This window comes from Sminthopsis crassicaudata, chromosome 3 (assembly GCF_048593235.1).
Source record: "Sminthopsis crassicaudata isolate SCR6 chromosome 3, ASM4859323v1, whole genome shotgun sequence".
NCBI classification, from domain to species: domain Eukaryota; kingdom Metazoa; phylum Chordata; class Mammalia; order Dasyuromorphia; family Dasyuridae; genus Sminthopsis; species Sminthopsis crassicaudata.
Window position 1 is genome coordinate 406,860,236 of NC_133619.1, and position 22,182 is coordinate 406,882,417.

The 22,182-nt window shown below is 33.6% G+C and overlaps 2 protein-coding genes across 3 annotated transcripts in view; one reads left to right on the forward strand and one right to left on the reverse strand.

Annotated features, from left to right (window-relative positions):
- PLCL1 (phospholipase C like 1 (inactive)) overlaps positions 1-22,182 on the reverse strand; it is a 413,553-nt gene that overhangs the window by 299,723 nt on the left and 91,648 nt on the right. The gene's annotated exons all lie outside the window — the stretch shown is intronic.
- The window catches only part of BOLL (boule homolog, RNA binding protein), a 185,053-nt gene continuing 181,754 nt past the window's right edge, over positions 18,884-22,182 (forward strand). The window contains 1 exon segment of the mRNA XM_074302775.1: positions 18,884-19,073. The gene's annotated coding sequence lies outside the window, so the exon portion shown is untranslated.

Consider the following 22,182-nt stretch of genomic DNA (forward strand, 5'->3'; position numbering starts at 1 on the left):
AATTTGTTTTGTAAATAAAAAGCTATAATGATAAAAAACAAATAAATATTTTACAAATCTAAGTTACAAATAATATCAATAAGTTGGACTACAAAGGAAGAGGAGGAAAAAAGTAAGAGAAGGGTCTTGATAAACTTACATAATGATAAGAATCTTATTTGTCCAGAATAAAAATTTTTGCTTGAAAAGGCAAAAAAGCACAGAATAATGGATTTTCCTGGATTTTCCCTGTGATGTCTATGTGGAAATCATGTCATAAAGTCAGTTGGATTTTCTCAGAATCATATTTGTACAATTGGGCATTGCTTCCCCAAGTAAGAACACCATACCATAGGATCATAGAATACAGAGTTTGAAAAAGATCACAGAGATTATCAGGCTCAACCTCCTTATTTGGCAGATGAGGAAACTGATACCCAGAAAAAGGAACTAGCCCCAAAGCCACAAAAGATGATTGTAATGTTCTTTTCTCTAAAAATATAATCGTTCTCTTGGAACAGATTTCTTGGGGAGCTTCTGGAGGCAGCATTAGTTTCAGTTCAGTTCAATAATCCCAAATGCAGCCAGGAATCCAAATCCTTTACTATCTCTTTCCAAGTCTTATCTCCTTCACTTGGGGCTCAGCTAGTTTTCTGGAGGCCTCCCAGATATTGGTTTCATTGTTCTCCACAGGGCAGCCTGCCAGCATTTCTCTATCTTTCTTCGTTCTGACCAATTTGTGAATCTTCTTGACTGAATGTTGTAGGATTAAATCAATGCTAAATTAGATTTAACCATTGTCTCCTCAATTCCACTCAGTACCTTGTTTCAAGTTCTGGCCCATAACATCTCCTTGTAGGATCAGATCAACCATACTGAACCATGCTAAATTAGATAATTATTGTCTCTATCCATTCCAGTGACTTAGCACCTTGTAAGAATCCTAACAGATGATGAATAGCAAAGTCAGGAATTAATTATAGGTAATCCGTTTCCTAAGAGAATGAATAACCATGCCACTCTTGAAATAGATATCATCTAAATGATCAAAGGATATGAATAATTTCTTCAAATGAAGAAATTAAAATTATGTATAGTCATATAAAAATGCTCTAAATATTGGTTAGAGAAATACAAATTAAAACAACTCTGAGGTACTACTTCACATCTATCAGATTAGATAATATGACAGAAAGGAAAATGATAAATGTTGGAGGGGATATGGGAAAATTAGAACATTAATGCACTATTGGTGGACTTGTAAACTTATTATGGAGATAAATTTGGAACTATGTCCAAATAGCTATGAAACTGTACATACCCTTTAATCCAGCAATAACACTATCAGATCTATATTCCAAAAGGAGAAAGGGCCCATATTTAGAAAAATATTTATAGCAACTCTTTTTGTGGTAACAAAAAATTGAAATTGAGGGGATGCCCATCACTTAGGGAAAGGCTGAACAAGTTGTGATATCTGAATGTAGTGGAATACTATTTTTCTGTAAAGAAATGGCAATCAGATGAATTTCAGAAAAACCTAGAAACTGAACTGATGTTGAGTGAAGTAAGCAGAACAAGGAAAAGATCATACACAATAACAGCAAGATTATATGATGATCTATTGTGATGAACGTGGGTCTTCTCAGCAATGCAATGATAAGATAAATCCCAAGGGACTTGTCTTAGAAAATACTGACATCCAGAGAAAGAACTATAGAGTCTAAATGCATGTATATGTGTATGGAATCTGAATGCAGATTGATACATATATTTTCATTTTTTGTTTATTGTTTATTTCTTTTTCGTAGTTTTCTCCCTTATTTTCTGAGTCTTCTTTCACATCATGACTAATGTGGGGGTGTACCTAACATGATTGTACATGTATGGCCTATATGAGATTGCTTGCTGTCTTGGGGAGGGGGAAAGGAAGGAAGGGAGGGAAAGAGAAAAATTTGGAACTCAGAATCTTATAAAGATGAATGTTGAAAAATTTGTTCATATGCATGTGAGAAAAAATACCAGTAAATTAAAAAAAGATAGCAATCAAATGGCAGAGCTAGGAGAGATATCTAGTTGAAATACCTCATATTATAAATAAGAAAACAAAGGTAAAGAGGGTTAAAGTGATTTGACCACAGTCATAAGCTCATATGTACTTCAGAAGAAAAGGATTTCAGAAATAATTTAGTCCAAATACCTTATTTTAGATACTAGTAAATTAGAGATGAGATAAGTTGTCGAAAAGACTCACATTTAATAAGCATCATAGATTTTTTAAAAACTAGTTTTTCCACTGTTCTATCAAACACCTATTACATACTACCATGAATTTTAATTAATAATTTTGTTGCCCAGAAAAATCAATGCAATTACAATTATTCTTTCTATATCATGACTTTCCCCATCTCAGTTTGACATAAAAAATTAAATGGGAATTTGGGGGAAGTTTTGTGGAAGTCACAGATGACACTCAAAGGCTGATGACACACAAAAAATACTTAACCCAAATTTTACAATAAGGCACCATAAACACCCCATAAAAGAAAAAGAATTCAGACTTCTTTTCTGATATGAAGGGAGAGCCAAAAATTGTATGAAAATTTTCCAGATTGAAGGGTACAATGCCACTAACCCCATCTTCAACCCCCATTCTGTAGAAGAGATAACTATATTATTGTCATATTATGCTTTTTAAGGGAAGTTTTTATTTTACTTTTTAATCAATTAACAAGCATTCATTTTCAATTCTTTCAATTTCCTTCTTCCCTACTAAAAAAAGTTTGTGTGTATAAATCTTTGCAATAAATGCATAGCAAAAGAAATTGGTCATGTACTAAAATGTTTATCTCATTCTCTTCCCAAAAGGTTTTATCACTTTTTTTCTCTATAAGAAGTCTTCATTATTGTCATCTGGAATTATGGTTGGTCACTTCATTGATCAAAGTTTTTTAAGCTTTTAAAAGTTGTTTCAGGGGCAGCTAGGTGGTGCAGTGGATAGAGCAGCAGCCTTGAATTCAGGAGGACCCGAGTTCAAATCTGATCTCAGATACTTAACACTTCCGAGCTGTGTGACCCTGGGCAAGTCACTTAACCCCAACCTCAAAAAAAAAAAAAAAAAAAAAAGTTGTTTCAAAATTTGGAAAAATGAATACAAGGGATAATGTTATTTTAAAATTACTCATGCATATATACTGTCAAAAAAATTTATAATTATAAAATTTTTTAAAAAGTTGTTTTAACAATGTTGTTATTACATGAACTGTCTTTGTTTTATTTACTTTAATTTGCTTGATTTCATACAAGTCTTCCTAAGCCTCACTTAAACCAACTTTTTCTTATATCACGATAGTATTTCATTATATTCATATACCATAAGTTATTCAGCCATTCTTTAGTTGATGGACACTCCTTTATTTTGATTGGAATGGCATTAAATAAATAAATTATTTAGGTAATATTGTTATTTCTATTATATTGGCTTATCCTTGTCAAGCACAATTAATATTTATCTAATTATTTAGGTATGTCTTTACTACTGAAAAGATTGTTTCTTGGTTATATTCATATAATTTCTACATATGTCTGGTTAAGTAAACTCCAAAGTATTTTATAACTCTGTAATTAATTTAAATGGAATTTTCCATCTCCCTCTGTTGAGTTGGATTTTTATTATACATAAAAGCCTATTATTTATGTGGATTTATTTTACATCATTCGGTTTTTCTGAAGTTATTATTTCAATTCATTTTTAATAAACATCTACAAATAAGTATTTTTCTTCCTCTTTACCTATGTTTATTCTCTCCATTTTTTTCTTGCCTTCATGATGTAGCATTATATTTCCAGCATTACATCAAATACTTTTGTCTATTTGGTCACTCTTTTTCAAGTCTTTTCAAGTAGATGTCGATAATAATTAAATTTATAAAACATATTTATTAGAAAGCACTACTTAATTAATAATGACTTGTCATTGTGTATATTCTTAATCTACAGATACTTACAATATCATTGCTGTCATGTAGGAGGATTCTATGAGTTTTTTATATTTAAAAAAATCCTAAAACTAGAAAAGATTGAGAAATATAATCAATCCTCCATTGTCATGGGTATAACATGCCTGTAAAAAGATATGAAAGTAAAAAAATGAGAATGTTGATATATTGAACCCATTAAAAATAAGGAGTTAGAACCCCTCCACTACCAAGAACCATAATGTTTTGCTAGAGATTGCTAGAGATATACTTTTTCAAATACAAATCTTTATATCAAAATATTAACTCTGATAATATCTATTATCCTAACACAGTAATCATGAAATAACCCACAAGATGCAGTATACAAAATAAAATTGGTAATATGAAAAACATTTTTCTTGCTAATATTTACCTAAAATCTACTAACAGCCTTTTGTTCTAACATCTAAATAAAAAATTTGACTTCAAACTATATTCATTTTTCATAACATATGAAATCTATAATACCACAAATACTGTACAATAGCTGGTGGAAATGGTAAAGAATGCATTAGCTTGAAATAATCTATTACTGATGCTTCTTGCACCATTTGAGATCTTTAAGGACATCAGAGTATAGGAGAGTACCTGTAAATATAACTAGTTGTAAAAACAAAAGTGAAAATGTGCTTACTAATAAAATCAAACAAATGCTTGAAATCACAAAAGCTGAACTTGAGGGTGACTGTCCTATTCTTTGAATTTAGTGCCTTTTCCCAAAATGCCTGTAGTTTTTACCCTTCTTCCAGTAGATAAAGTGTTGATTATTGTTTCAGCCATGTCCAATTCTCTGTGACCCCATTTTGGGAGGTATTTGCCATTTCCTTAGATGACATGCCCAGAGTCACACAGCAAAAAAGTGTCTGAGGTCAGATTTGAACTCAGGAAGAGTCTTCCTAACTCTAGGGCTGGTATTCTATTTATTGTGCCACCTGACTTTCACAAATTGAAGTGTTCTCATGTTGGCAAACCAAATGATCCTTCAAAATTTTCAAAATAAAATTTTCAAAGTATAAATCAATATCTAATTGAAAGGCCAGCTATATACATTAAAAGGCCTGGAACTAATTTTTTATTGAACTACTATAAACTGTTGCTTCAATCTTTTGGCAATTTTTTGATTCTTTTGGCAAATAATTTTAGTAAGTTCCATAAAACTGTAAATATAGCTGTTTCTTAGAAACTTTGTCCTCTCTGACTCAACAGAAAGCCTGCTCCCTACACTCTTGATAATATCATGACATGCATCAATAATAACAACTCAAAACATTCCATTGCCTCTAGAAAGAAAGAAAAAAACTATCAATTGATGGCTTTGTTTATGAGAATGAAGATCAAAGGAGAAAAGCAGAACAAGTAAACTTCAAAGTGTTCTTTGTAAACCAGTGAAGTTTTCTCAAGGACATTGTTTCACACTGATTTAAGTCTTGATTAAAGATATGCCAAACAGTTTGGCAGGGAGCTAGATACCAACTAACTAGAGGTCATTGTGTATATTCTTATATTTACAACTTTTTAATAAACAAGCTTTTACTGTGCTTTATCTTACAGCTATTGACCTTTTTTTCCTTCTCTATGAAAAATAATTTTCAAACCTATTTTAAAATAAAACTTCTCAAGCTAGGTGAAGTACATAGTAATAGTTTAGACAAGACTGAACTTAAAGGAAGAGGATACGGAGGTACTTAATCCAGCCATGGAAGAAAAAGTCCAGAGTGCAACCTTAGAAAGAAATGAGACAGGGTTGTCTGGAATTAGACTGAGAAACTGTAGGTAAAGAAAAACTTCTTAAGCACTGGTTTCTAAGACCACTTTTTAAGGGGCCAGGAAAACAAAAGCTGAAAAATTACCAATGTCATTTGAAGTTAAGACATCCAGGACTTCAAATTCCCTTCAAACTTAGTTTTTTTAAAAATGATATGTTGTATGGCTACTATTGTGCTAATTTTGTACTACTTATTTCAAAGAATCTGGGAATAAACACCATCTAGAATCAGTGAAAATTGTGTTAAAGGGATAAAAAAGCTCTGGTTGTGAGAATTGGAAAACAGTTAAAAGTAATAACTACTTCTAAGCAGGTGATAGTGTAAATGCTTTTGAGATCTCTTTAGATAGATACTATGCAGATAGAAAATGGATAATAGATGGGGGAGAGAGGGGGGAAAGGAAGGAGGGAGGGAGACAAAGGAGAGATAGGTGGAGGGAAAAAAAGGAGGGAGAGTGAGAGGAGAGAGAACTTAGTGTGTTCCAGTCATGTTAAGTGCTGGGGATATAAGCACAATCAAGCAAGAAAGTCCCTATGTTTAAGAAAACAATTTAAACAACAAATCATAGAAACAATCGATAATTTCAACCAAGAAAATTACAATAATGAGAAAACATACCAAAATTTATGAGATGTAGTCAAAGCAGTTCTTAGAAGAAATTTATATCTCTAGATGCTTATTTGATTAAAATAGAAAAAGAGAAAATTGATGAATTGGGCATGCAATAAAAAAGCTAGAAAAAACCAATTAAAAACCCCCAATTAAATATAAAATTTGAATTTCTGAAAATAAAAGGAGGGATTAATAAAATTGAAAGTAAGAAAACTATTGAACTAATAAAACTGAGTTGGTTTTATGAAAAAAGCAACAACAACAAAGAAGAAAACCGAATTCTAATACATATACGACTAGAAATCTAATACAGAGAGAGTACAAGAATAACTACTCCAAAGGAATGTAGCAATCTTGAGTGTTAAGGGGGGAATGATGTGAAGTGTGGATGGGGTTCTTAATAAAATGTTGAGCCCAGAGGAAGTTATCACTGAGGAGAGGAATGCCTCAAGGTGGAAGCCTCTTAGGGAGGCAGGCAAAAAGTAGATATCTAGAAAGTGGGGGAAAAAAAAGAACTATGCAGTAGATATGCATATTTGATGAGATAATGAGTTCTCCAGGTCTTCAAGCAAAGCCTTCACAAGCATTCATTTAGGATGTTAAGGAGGAGATGCCTGTTCAGATACATAGACTGCCCTTGAGGCCCTTTTTAAATCTAAGAATTCATAAATCTACTGCACATACCATTTACTTCCTACGATGCAAGGAATTTGCCAAATATAATTTAAAGGACATTGAATGAAAAACTCCAACTTCTGAGGTCAAGGAGGCTATCTTTAAAAGTATTTATAGGCAAGTTAAATTATTTAAAGTAATTTGATATCTTTTTTTGGCCTTTCCTCCAATATTACTTTTAATTAGAAACCATTTAACATACATTTTCAAATCCAAATTGGAGTTTAGCACTCTCCAAAATGAAGAGTCATAGAATCTTTTAAATGTTTTCTACTCTTATCCAGACCATCAGTTAATCAATCAAAAACTATATACTGAGTACTTCATTCCTCTTTAGACTGCACTCCAGACTGTCTCTACTATGTCCCAATTCTTCATCCTAAAGCCTTACTCCAGCCCTGTAATACACATATTGGAAATACCTTCTTTTCCTACAGCTTCTCAGTCTAATTCCATACAGGCTTGTCTCAAATCTCTCTAGGTTGCACTCTGGACTTTTTCTACCATGGCTGGATTAAGTACCTCTGCAGTCTCTGCCTTTAAATCATCTCCCCCACTCCTTTTCAGTTTTCTTTTATATGTTGTCTTCCTCCACTAGAAGCAGGGTCCTTAAACATTGTACACAGCAATATTATGCAATGATCAATTCTGACAAACCTGTAGCTCTTCAACAACGAGGTGATTCAGGCTAGTTTCAATGTTCTTATGATGAAGAGAGCCATCTGCACCCAGGGAGAGGACTGTGGGGACTACATAGTGTTTTCACTTTATTGCTGTTTGCTTGATTTTGTTTTCTTTCTAAATTTTCTCCTTTTTGATCTTATTTTTCTTGTGCAGCATGATAATTGTGGAAATATGTGTAGAAAAATAGAACATGTTTAACATATATTGGATTATTTGCCTTCTAGGGGAGAAAAAGGAGGGAAAAATTTTGGAACATTAAGTTTTGCAAGGGTGAATGCTGAAAATTATTTATGCATATGTTTTGAAAATAAAAAACTTTAATAAAAAAAAGTAGTAAACTCCTTGAGGTCAGAAACTGTCTCTTTTTCTATTTATATTTGTATAACCAGCTCCTACCACTATGCCTGTAAGTATCTAAAGAATACTCATTAACTGTTGACTGACTCTACTACATGGGTCAGGCCCTGGAGATACAAAAACAAAAAGAGAAATAATTTCTCTATATATCATTACATACAAAGCATATACAAAGAAATTGTATGGGGGTAGGTACAATCAGCTGGAAAGAGGGAAGGCATCAATAAAAACCTCACAAAAGGGAAAGTACTTGAATTAAGTTTTGGAGAAAGTTAGTGATTTTCTAACATAATATTTTATTTTTCCCCAATTACAAGTAAAAATAATTTTCAATATTCTTTTTTAAATTTTGAGTTCAAAATTTTCCCCCTCTCTTCCTCCCTTGTCCACTCCCTGAAATGGTAAGCAATATATTATATGTTATATAAGTATAATTATGTAAAACATATTGCTATATTAGTCATTGTGTGGAAGAACATTCAAACCAAAAAAAAAAAAGAAAAAAGAAAGTAAAAAATAGTGTGCTTCAGTCTGCATTCAGACTCTTTTACTTCTTTCTCTGGAGATAGACAGCATTTTTCATCAAGGGCCCTTTGGGATTATCTTGGATCATTGTATTGCTGAAAGTAGTCGCAGTTCATTGTATTGTGACATTCTGTAACAACCGTGACATTTACAGTTGTTCACTGTACATTTTTTCTGACACTGTGTACAATGTCCTCCTGTCCTGCTTACTTAACTCTATATCAGTTCATATAAATCTTTGCAGATTTTTCTGAAATACTCCTGCTCATTGTGCTTATTATACAATAGCATTCTATTATAGTCATATACCACAACTTGTATAGTCAGTCCCAAATATATGGGCATCCTCTCAACTTCTAATTCTTTGCCCCAAGAAAAAAGAGCTACTATAAATATTTTATGTATGTGTATCCTCTTCCCTTTTTAATTATCTCTTTGGCATTCTAATATAATAGTGACTGAATCAAAGGATATGCATATTTTATAGTCTTTGGGGTATAATTTCAGATTGCTCTCAAGAATGGTTGGATTATTTCACAATTCCACCAACAAAGCATCAATGTCATAATTTTCCCATATCCCCTTTCTCATTGTCATTTTCTGCCATGTAAGCCAATGTGATAGGTATGAGATGATACCTTAGAGTTATTTTAATTTGCATTTTTTAATCAATAGTGATTCAGAGTATTTTTTTTTCATACAACTGTGGATAGCTTTGATTTCTACATCTGAAAACTGTCAGTTCATATCATTTGACTATCAATTAGGAAATTGACTTGTATTATTACAAATTTGACTTCATTGTCTACATATTTAAGAAGTGAGGCCTTTAGCAGATACTAAAAAAATTTCCCAGATTTCTACTTTCCTTCTGATCTTGGTTCCAATGGTTTTCTTTGTGCAAATTTAATTTAACCTAATCAAAATTAGTCAATTTACATCTTATGTTCTCTACCTTTTGTTTAGTCCTAAACCTTTCATTTCCCCATAGATCTGACAGGTAAATAACTTCACACTCCACTAATTTACTTATGTTATCTTCCTTTATGTCTAAAACATGTACCCATTTTGACCTTATCTTGACATACAGCATGAGCTATTGGTTTATACTAGTTTCCACCATATTATTTTCTAGTTTTCTCAGCACTTTTTGTCAAGTAGTGAATTCTTATTTCAAAAGCTTGGATCTTTGGGTGTATAAGCACTAAATAACTAGGGTCATGTATTACTATGTATTGTGTACCTAATCTATTCCACTGATCCACTACTCGGTTTTTTTGACAATTACTGGAAATCTGGGAATTCTAAGAGATGGCAATAAAGGGGTACATTCTAAGCATAAGGGACAGCCTGTGCAAAGGAACAGATAAGGGATAGAATACTATGTGTGAGAATCTTCAAGAAAGCCAGGTCAGCTGAATCATAAAATGTGAAGGGGAATAATGCATAATTAGCCAAGAAAGATGAACTGTAACTAGGGTGTAAATGCCCCTAAATGTGATACAGAAGCATTTATATTTAATCTTAGAAGCAATAAGCTAGAGCTTAGTAAGCAGGGAGAAATATTATCTATGCCTAAGAATACCCCTTTGACAGCTACGTGGAAGATATATTGAAGAGGAGAAAGACATAGGGACCTTCCCATACTTGTGCTCAGTCAGCTCCCTTCCCCCACATCTACTGTCAGTCCAATGTTTACCTCTAACATTCCCAGGAAGACAGTATTGTGAGATACTGCCAAGAAACCAAACCCAGTTTTGGCCCACATCTAACAAAACCCATGATGCTAAGCAACAAGTCTGCATTTCCAAGAACAACTTATATTTTCTCTTTTCTATTCCTCTCTTCACTATAAACCTAAGAGAATAGATTACCTCATAGGTAAATTAGATAAATTCATGCTTGCCTTTTGGTATGAGCTAACTCTATTCTTACCTATATGGCCCAAAGAGATAGACAATATCAATCAGAACACATTTAGTGATGGGATTATACTGTACTTTCTAATTAGAAAATAACAGAACTTGTCTTTTTTTTCAATTCAGTAGAGAGTCACAATGAATAGATACATGGATTATGTTTAAGTAACTTGAAATCTCCTAAGAGTATACCACATCTACCTACCAATGGAAAGATCATCACAAGCTCTAAAAGATATTTTTCTTGAATCATTGTCAACACCAAATGACAGAACCACAAAACAAATTCTTTACTGTTTATCTCTCTTTCTTTCTATGGCACATGGTTTTTTATCCAAGTGGAAATTCAAAATGAATACACAGCCTGAGATTTTTCAGACTGCTGCCAAGTCAGGGACAAATGACTGAGTAGTAATTATGGACTCTCAGACCCCAGGATTGTATCTAGGGTAAATATGTCCTCTGACCTCCAGTGAGGATGGGGAACATTAAAAACTTTAACAACACAATCAACTTGAGAGATTAAAATGACAACCAGAGACATTATAGTGGCAATGTTATAAACATTAAAAGGAGGTCTTCTTCTATTACACTCTATAACTCACTATTTGATTTAAAAAAAAAAAACCTGCTGGGAAAACTGGAAAAAAATATGGTAGAAAGTAAGCATAAACCAACATCTCACTCTGTGAACCAAGAGAAGGTCAAAATGGGTACATGATTTAGACATAAAAGATGATAGCATAAGCAAACTATATTACATCCACTTCTAGATTGCTTTGAGGCAACTTGGAACTGCACTAAATATAGAAAACATTAGCAGAAAATATATGTTCTGTATTGTCTTGTTGACTGACTCCTTGCCTTCTAGGCATTTATGTCCAATCCTTTCTTTCCATTATATTCATCTGTGTCTACAGTTAGGAATATTGATCCACAGCAGTATTGCTGTGTAAGTGTTCCCTTAGAAGTCTTTTTTTTTTCCTTTGAGGACTTCATTTACTTGTATATTCTTAGCAGCTAAGAAAGATAGGACACCATAGTGGATGGAGGACCACAGCTTGGATTCAGAAAGACCTAAGTTCAAGTCCTATTTCTGGTGTGAGCTTTGTGGACCAAGATCAGTCACTTAGCCTCTTTAATAATTATTAGTCAATAAGCATTTGTGAATCACATATTATATGGAAGGCATTATGTTAAGCACTGGGGATACAAAAAAAGGCAAAAGGCAATCTCTGTTCTCGAAGAGCTCAAAAGCTACTAAGGGAGACAACAGGTATACAACTAAACACAACTATGAACAAACAAGATAAATTCAGAGTAAATAAAAGAAAATCAATAGAGGGAAGATCCTGAATTGGGAATTCTTTTTATAGAAGACAGAATTTTATCTGGGATTTAAAGGAAGCTAGGAGATAGAGATGAAGAGGGACAGTATTCCAGGCATAGGAACCATTAGTGAAGAATCTGTTGGTATGTATGGAGTTTCTTGAGATGGCAATGTCATTAGGTTGCAGTGTCCATTGAGGGAAGAGAAATGTAAGTCCAGGAAAGTTGGAAGAAGGCTCTGAATACTAAACAGAGGGTTTTATATTTGAGTCTAGAGATAGATAGGTGATGACATGGTTATATCCGAGATTTAAAAAGATTAATTTGATACCTGACTGAAGGAATGGACTGGAGTAGGGAGGAACTTGAAGCTAGGAGACCAACCAGCAGGCTATTGCAATAGTTCAGGCAAGAGATGATGTGGGCTTGCACCAGGATGGGAGAAGTCTTCAATGAAATAAAAGAGCATGCTCCAAAGGTAATATCAAAAGGCTTTAATGATTGAGTAAATGTGGAGGCTGAGAGAGAGTGAGAAGTTGAGGATGAAACCTAGGTTGTAAGCCTGGGTAACTGAGAAGGTGGTGGTACCCTTGACAGTAATATGGAAATTTAGCAGAGGGCAGTTTGGTCAAAAAAATAATGAGTTCTCTTTTGGATATGTTGAGTTTAAGATGTTTATGGAATGTCTAGTTGAAGATATCTGTTCATGAGGCAGTTGGAGAGGGAGTCAGACAGAGAGAATAGGATGAACAAATGGAGTTGAGAGTCATCAGCATAGAGATATTAACTAGCCATAGAACTAATGAGATTACCAAGTAAAGTAGGGTAGAGAGAAAAGAGAAGAGGACTGAGGGCAGAGCTCTGGAGGACATCCATATTTAATGGGCATGACACTACAGAAACTTTCTTCAGTGGAAAGAATTTCTATTCCAACAAAATCACAGGTTTGTTCAAAATAAATAATTAAGGAGGCATGTGAGTCAATTTTTGGCTAGATAACTAACACAGGCAATCTATATGAGATTTTTCCCCTAAGAAACTAGTATTAGCCATTTCTAATTTGCCAGCTGAAGTTACATTGAGAGACACAAAGAGCTTTATTAGTAAAGACTGGAGTATCCACTGTAACAGATATAAGATAAAAGTATATCTTGTCTGGTTTTGTGCACTACCAACCAAATGGAACTATTCATTTGTGATTTCATATTTGTCATATTCATGTCAGTTACAAATACATTACATATCGCTCTTCAATTGTTACAGCTTTTAAAAACAAAGAGGATGCTAATGTGCCAACTTGTGCCTTCTCTAAAGGATTTCAATTTAATCCATGTAAAAAATTATATTGTCAGATTAATATAAGAAGCCCGAGGATCAATCAAGACTCATCTTGGCCACAGAAAATATATCTAAAATGCACCTCCCTTTTTTGCAGAGGTGAGAGATGATGTATGTTGTATATTTTAATATTTTTTCAGATTTGGTTGATCAATCAATCATCAAACATTTTAAATGCCTACAATGTGCAGGGGTACATGGGTATGGGCAAGTAGGTGTCCTAATAGATAGAGCACTTAACTCAGAGTCAGGAATATCTGAGTTCAAAATCCAGACTCAGAAACTTCCTAGCTGTTTGACCTTGGACAAGCCACTTAATCTCAATTTGCCTATGGATTGGAAATCCACTGGAGAGAGAAATGACAAACTATTCCAATATTTTTGCTAAGAAAATTTCATGGATAGAAGTCTTGGGTCCCAGCAAGTCAGACTTAATTGAACAATTGAACAACAACATTCCAGGCACTGTGCTGAGCACTGGACATTCAAATACAATGAATAAAATAATCCCTACTTGAGAGGTTCTATGTGTTTTTATATCTTTAAACTGACTTCATTTAAATAATTCTGTTACAAGGGATAGTTTGATAGATACAGAAGTTAGATTTATATTTAAAAATTAAAATGATAAGCAAATAAATAATTTCAATGAAATTTTAAATGAAAAAATTAATTTGAAGATTTATGGTACATGCAGTCCCAGAAGCCTGTATTTCCCATCTTTTTCCTCAGCACCTGACTTTGGTCTTATCCCATGGAAGTTCTTTCAGGTAACCCAGCATCACCCTCAAGAGCTGTCTAGGAAACACATAATTTCCTAGTTAGGATTACAAGGTGAGAAGTCAGGTTGTCTGGGCAATTCTCTAGCTCAGAATTCACACCTTTGGTTCCGGCCTTTAGGGGGAGTTTACACCTTTGGACTTCTGAAGAGGAGTTTACATATTTAGAGGAGTTTACACCTTCAAAAGGAGCAAGTTCATTGGCTGTGGGAGTTCTCACAGGCTCGGTTGAGTTCTCACATGCCAATTCTCTGGGAGGATAAAAGAAGGACAAAAGCTAGAGAAGATTCAGAGCTCCCAAGAAACCTGCTCACAAAGAAAAGATTATACAGAAAAGAGATCTCCTCCCAGAGAAGGATTCCAATTGAGAGACGACAAGAACTTTACAATTTGGCACCCACGATGTGGGGCAAAGACTTTTGCTTATCCTGGCCAGGACTTATTCTGAGCCCTTCAGAGGAGCTAGCCGGGACCTTCACAAATTCAAAGTTTCTGAGTTCTTCTCACATCTCCAATACAAAGCACTCTGAAGGAGATTCCGTGGTTCTACAACTATAGAAAATGTTTTGGCACTAACTGCAAAAAAGACAAGAATTTTCAAAGTCCAGAAAAAAATGGTAATGAGTCAATTAAACCAAAACCTAAAAATTCTTCTGAGTTCTAAGAATCTTGACAATCACTAGCCACATCTTTTGTGTTTTTCATTTCTAGCCCCTGTCTTTCCTTTTTTAACAATGTTTTCAGTTCACACTAACAGATTACCTTGTTTTCAGGGATCTCTATAATGTAGCAATTCAATCCAACAAATACTGGATTCCTGCTCTATGAAAAGCATTGTTTGGAATGCAAAGAGTAAAACTTGATCACTGATCTCAAAGAACTAATAATCTAGTAGGGAAATAAAAGGTGAACATAAATAACTTCAATTCAAAGTTTAATTGGGAAGGGACCAATTAGAGATAATTAGAGAGGGGAAAAGGAGAGTTTAATTCTGAATGGAGGAATGAGGAGAATGACAAGAGAATCCTGTAGTTATAAATGTGGGCTAAAATAGACTTTATATTATATGAAGGTTTTTGTCATCTTTATGTCACTGACCCAACATAAATATATCCCCATCTCACACCAAAGTTCTTGGTCTTCGTCTCTTAATTTGGCAGCAATGAAATTTGGTACAGAAGATCAAATAACTTAAAACTTTGAGGTTTAACATCTTTTAAAATGTATTCCCATTTCTCTCTGACTTGCTGGTTTATGATAATTTAGGCATGTCAGTCCTAATTGTTTCATTTGAACTAAATTTCAGTTGAAACAGCTGGTCAAGCTATTTTCAGAAGGAAAAGGAATCAGTGATGCTTCAGTGTCCCAAACAAGTTGGTACTTCAACTTCACCTTTCAGTATCATTTGATACTGCAGTGTGGCATCTGTCAAAAATGATTTCTAATAAGGAATACATGTAAGCATTATAAAATTAAGTTTTTGCTAATTTTAGAGGAGAAACTAGAATATAATTTAGTTGTTATTAGCAATATGGCAGACATTATCCATTTCCAAAATAAATTAATAGTATATGTAGAATTTGTCTAGATTTTTTAATGATAAAATGTCTATTATTCTTGTCAACAAATCAAGTCAATAAGCATTTATTATGCACCAGAGAGTTCATACACTCAAAAATCTTATATTCCGATAGAAAAAAATAACACATAAAAGGAAGATATGGGTTTCAGGAGAAGAAGACATAAGAGAAGTTACACTCATAGGGTCATAATGGAGAAAATTCAAAGTCAGGAGTGCACACACACAAAAAAAAATATAAAAATGTGGATTAGAAGTGCAATTAAACAGATTCAAGTTGAATGAATTACTAAATTCCAAAAATAGCCACTAATGAATCATTATCAATTTTTCTTTGCAGAGGCAATTGGGGGTAAATGACTTGCCCAAGGTCACACAGCTAGGAAGTGTTGAGTGTCTGAGGCTAAATTTTAACTCAAGTCCTCCTGACCTCAGGGCTGGAGCACTATCTACTGTGCCACCTAGCTACGTCTCATTATCAAATTGGAAGGAATTTCTCCACTGAAGAACTTTTGGTTATTTGCTTAGTCTTATGTTGTTGACATTTCTATAAATGACTTAGAAAAAGGTATTAATGATGTGCTGATCTAATCTGCAGCTGACACAAAGCTAGAGAAATAGCTAATACATTGAATGACAAGAGTCAGGATCCAAAATGAATTTGACATCCTAGACTCTCAGCTAAGATTCTAATAAAATGAAATTAAATAAGAATAAATTTAAAGTCTTGCATCTGGGTTCAAAATATTGATTTCACAAGTACAATTACTTAAAGAGAAAGGCATGATGAGGCATGATGAGGCAATAGTTTTCTGGACATAATTGGCAGTTTTTAGAGGAGTGAAACCTCAGGAGAAGCATGAAATGGAAGCCAAAAAAGTTCATGAAATCTTGGGCTGCAAGAGTCAAGGACTCCAATAATAAGAAGGTGAAACTGCACCTGAAGAATTGTGTTTAGTTCTGGGCACCACAATTTGGGAATGGCAAAACAATAACAAGGAAAGAGAAAGGCCACCAATAGAAGACCTCAAGTCCAGACTGATATGAGGATAAATGAAAGGAGCTTGGCTTGTTTATTAAAAAAAGAAGACTCAAAGGGAATAGAAGAGTTGTGTTCAAAGTATCTGAATAACTGTAATTTGGAAGAGTGAGAAGACTTTCTCTGCTTAACTCAATGGATAGAACCCAACATAGTGGATAGATAGATTTGCTGAAAGAAAATTTAGCCTTGATGTCCAGGAGCTACATAACAATTAGAGCTATGTAAAAGTGAAATAGCCTCCATCAAGGAAGTAATAGACCTCTTTTCATTGGAAATTCTCAAGCAATACTGAATGACCACCCCTTACATATCTTGCAGTGGGGATTCATTTAGGGGTAGAAGTTTGACTAAATAGCTATTGAAATTGTGATTCTGTGACTTTGCAAATTACAGAAACTAGAGGTATGGTTACCAACTAGAATAGTTGTCTACTCTGCTTTTATATCAGAAAAAATATCAGTAAATTTAATAAATGAAGGTGAGGAAAGAAGGAAGAGAGACTTAAACAGTAGGATAATATCAAAGATTCTATGGGCTCTAATAATTACATCCTGCCATAGGTTACTTTGCCATCTGTGCCAGGTAATTCATTGAAGAAGAAAAGTATTACAACTCTTTAATCACAGGATCAGTCTTGGTTATCATTATTACTTTACAAAATATAACGGCACTGATGCTCTTCTGATCGCTGTTTTAACTTTTCCCATACATTCAGGGTTGCTAGGTATGAACTATGGAGTTCACAAGTGGCAGAACTCCTAAGATCAGAAAACTAAAGTTACAAATATGTGAACTCACATATAAATCACACTTGAAAATGTATTCCAAAGACTAAGATGACCACATGATTAAAGCAAAGCTATTGAGTCTTTTATGTGAACACTTGCAGGACTTTTGCAGTTGAAGTTTAAAGATGCATCTAGCCAAGGGCAGAAAATAACAAGAAATGGTCAGGGAATGATTTTTATCACCAAGTTTCAAACTACCAAGTCAACAAACATTTATTGTCTACTATGAGTCAGGCACTGTGTACCAAAGAAAGGCAAAAATCACAATTTCTTGATTCTACAGAGAAATATCTACCACTCAAAACAACCATGACTGTGGAGTGTCTTAAATATCTTGCAAATGGAGTCAACAAAGTGAAACTCTCCTAATTGATGGCTCTGAACCAAAACTATATATGTGTATTGTGTGTATATTTACAAATATACACAAGTATATTTGTAAAAAATATACACATATACATGTGTATGTATAGAAATGTATACATATGTGTACATGTGTACATTCATGTTTATATCTGTATATGTTTATGTGTGTGTGTGTATATATATATATAGATATATATAGATAGTAGATATATACATTGTGTGTATAGAAAAAAAAGAGACAGAAAAACAGCAATAAACAGAGAGAAAGCCATACAGAAATGATGAAAATCGTACACCCTACCCATTTCAGGAAGTGTATCCAAAACAGAGTGCGGTTAAGCTAATGGCAGTAATATGGAAATGTGAGAGTTAACTAGTCAGCCAATTAAAGTCAGGTTAACAAAGTCTACTGACATTCTGACCCACAACAGTCTATCTCTTAACTCTTGATTACCCATAATTTAGGTGGCCAGAGTCACTAATGTCAACTTCCCATTATAACTTCAACCTTCTTGGCCTTACAGCAAAGCCAAAGGAACTTCCATCAAAATGGTAACAAAAGGCCTTTATAGTCTTGTCTGTCCGTTTCCAGCCTATCCACAAGGCTAAGACCTCTGCTATATCCAACCCATCCAGCTGACTGGGGCTCCTAAAACTATTTACCATTCTTTCCTGTCTTCTTAAACAAAACAAAATGAATATAATTTAGTCTTTTCTTCATGGCAGGATAATTTTTTTTTGAGGCTGGGGTTAAGTGACTTGCTCAGGGTCACACAGCTAGGAAGTGTTAAGTGTCTGAGACCAAATTTGAACTCAGGTCCTCCTGAATTCAGGGCTGGTGCTCTGTCCACTGAGCCACCTAGCTGCCCCAGGATAATTATTAAAGTATAGTAAGTGATATTTATATACTACTTTACAATTACAAAGTTTTTCCATATATTATCTTATTTGATCTTTACCACAACCAAGGAAGAAAGAAATTAGAGTATTGTTATTCTTATTTGGATAGGCATGGGTGAGTTGTGACCTGCATATATATACTTTCAATCATATCAGTGAAATCACAAGTCCATTGTGATAATTGAGTAGAAGGAAACTAAGACTCAGAGACATTGTGACTTACCTAGGATTCCGCAGCTAACAAGTGACAGAGATGGGATTCTATGTCCAGTGACCTTCCTGGCCCTGCCACATATGCTCTTCTCCCAGCTTAAAATCCTCCCAAAAAAACTGATGGGAAGGAAAGAAAGAAGATGGGGGCAGAGAGGAGGGGGAGATTATCAAGGGAAGCAGTGGCTGGCTTAAAGTTCTTCCAGGTAACTTTTTTTTTAATCAATCAATAAGCAATTTATAAAATACTTGTTATATGTCAGGCATGTGCAAAAGATTGGGAAAATAATTCAAGCAGAAAGATATTCCCTACCATTCAATTCATGTAAAAGGTTTGGGGGAGGAGAGGGAGTGAGAGAGAAGAGAGAGAGACAGAGAGACAGAGACAGAGACAGAGAGACAGAGAGAGAGCAAAGGATGAAGCAATTGAACACATATAGTAGAAGTCTAGAGCGCAGCCTAGAGAAAAGTGAGATATGGTTGGTTGGGTGACTAGATGGAGATTCTGGGAAGAATTCCCAATGTGAGCAGAAAGGAAATGAGATCAACATTTATATAGCACCTACTATGTGCTAGGCATTGTGGTAAGCATTTTTTTTGATCCTCACCATTCCTGAAGGTAGGTTCTTTTTATTTTATTCATTTTAACAACTGAGGAAACCAAGACAAACACAGTCTAAGTGATATGCCCAGGATCACACAGCTAGTAAGGATGAAGTTAGATGGGAAATCAGGTCTTTCTGATTCCAGGCCCAGAACTTTGTTTATTGTACCACCAGCCATCTCCCAGTATAGAATGAATTTCCAGGATGAAGAGCTTCCTGGGATATGATGAAGGAGTGCTGCATACTGAAGAGGAATATTTTTTCAAGATTTGTTGATAAATGTAAATCCATGTATTGGAGATAAAACCAATTTATCAAAAGAATAAGTCTAAAACAATAAAATGGCTTGAATTTGATATGAAGGAAGCTTTAAAAGAACATAAAATAAATACAAAGATAGACAATAATTATTTTAATTTTTTCCAGTATTTTTCCTCAATTAACATAAGTAAGCATGAACTAGGTTTATATGGTCTTCAACAACATTCTTGAAAGTTACACAAGATAGGGACCAGATGGAAAAATGCTACTGGTTTCGCCATTTTGTCAAAAGTATATGAAAAATATTTCAGTCTTAACAGAGATTCTTTTAACAATAGGTAACAGTTGATTATACTCACATAACTTGCAACCCACTTGAAGACAACTCCCAAAGGCAACCAGAATCAGATTAAAACATAACTGGGAATTAGATAAAGCATAATAATCAAAAGAAATAAAAGATATAATATAACAAATATTGATAATTTATATTTTTCTAAGTAAACATATAGCTGGAAGGGTCTATTTGAGTTTGACACAATTGCTCTACAGAATAAAAATAACACCATGAAAAGAATTTATCTATATAATGTAGAGAAAGCTCCATGGCTACCTACAAAGACAAACGGAAAAAAGGAATAGTTTCTGCCTGGTACAGTCCCAACCACATTTCTAAAAGATCATGGTAGCAGGTATGATAGTATCAAATCAGTTATAACTACTTTGCAAAGTATATAAGAAAAATGACATGATTCCTGCCAACATGAAAATAAAGCAATGACCCTTCTTCCCACCAGTCTTAGTTTGCATCTAATTGCAATTGCATATCATTTCTTTAATTCTTTTTTTCCTAAAGACTTCTTCTCTGATCTAGGGAAGTTCAACAAAGATCAAATGTACTGTATTTGTTAATGGTTCTTAAATTATTTCAGGTATTTCTACCATTCTATTAATATATATTATTGATCCTCCCATAATTTCCTTGATATTTAAAAAGATTTATTTTATATACTTCACATGAGAATTATAAAATCACTCTCTTTTAAAGGGATTATTGGAGGAAATACAAAGCGACACAATAAAAAGACCATACAAAAAGTAAAGATAATTGGGAATATTTTATACTAATTAAATGCTAAATTCATCTTGTGTAAATTATGAGGCAGAAGGTAGTCCAAATTATTTTAAGAAAGGAATATAAAACTGCCTTCATTTCACTTACATAGGGAATACTTTTCAACAAAACAAACATTGAAGATAGTTGACCTTAGATTTTATCCAAGAAAATGTTATGGCAAACTTCAACAGTACATATTCATTTGTGCTCAGTTCAATCTTTTTAGTATTTAGTATTTATTTAGTATATTTAGTATCATTGTCATTGAATTTAAATTATTAAAACAGCTATTTTGCTCACCTGCTAACTGATTTAGTCTAGGTCCTTTGTTTTTTTTTTTATTTTGATATGTGATACTTTACATTTTAATTTAGTCATGTAGATTTGTGTTTATAAAAGTCATTATTGTTTCTGAAAGTATTCACTGATTACCACCCACAATGTACAATTCTCTATTTAAATTTCTCTCAAGAAGATGGCATCAATTGATTTTTTAAATGAGTACTTAACATGTCCAGTATAAGCCAGGCACTCAGAATGATATTAAAAAAATTTAAAAAAAAAAGCTTTTCCCTTCAAGAATCATAATTAAGAAAACCAAGTTACTACACTTGAAACCATTAAACAAGTCCTAAACTGTCATGACAAAATAGCATTACAGAGAACAGTAAGATCAATTTGGTCTTGACTATAGAAGGTTTTATGGAAGAATTGAGAAATTAGCTGCATCTTGATGGGAATGGAAAGATGGGGAGAAACATTTCAAATGGTATGTGTGAAGAACTATCCTTGACAAAGGAGAGGGTGCCCAATGTAAAACCGGCTTAAAATGGAAAGTTAGTTGGATAGCAATAGAAAATAACATACAATGGAACTAGATAATAGAGAGCCTTGAAAAACAAATATATGGGTTTGGACTGGAGAGCCAATTGTATGTTTTTAAACAATGAAATAATATGATGACAACATTCTTTTTTGGAAAATTAACATGCTCAAGGAAAATGGGATTGAAAGGAAGTTGAAAAATGAGAAGATATGTAAGTGATGCATTCCATTTAAAGAGAAGAGTCAACAGTATAGGTCATAGTAAAATAACTGAAGACATAAAATGTTCAGATATTTTAAAAGTAGATGGGGTGTTTTCAATGAAATTGCTTCCTCAGTGAGAAGCATTAGATTGAGATCTTTATTTAACTAACAAAAAAATTGAGTTCTTCATTTCTTCCCCTGAAAAACTTGTTAATATGATTTGAATGTACTTTTCAGGGCAGAATCCTGAATGAACACCAAGAAATCTGAATTTTTTTTTCATCCTGAACTAATGGACCTTGA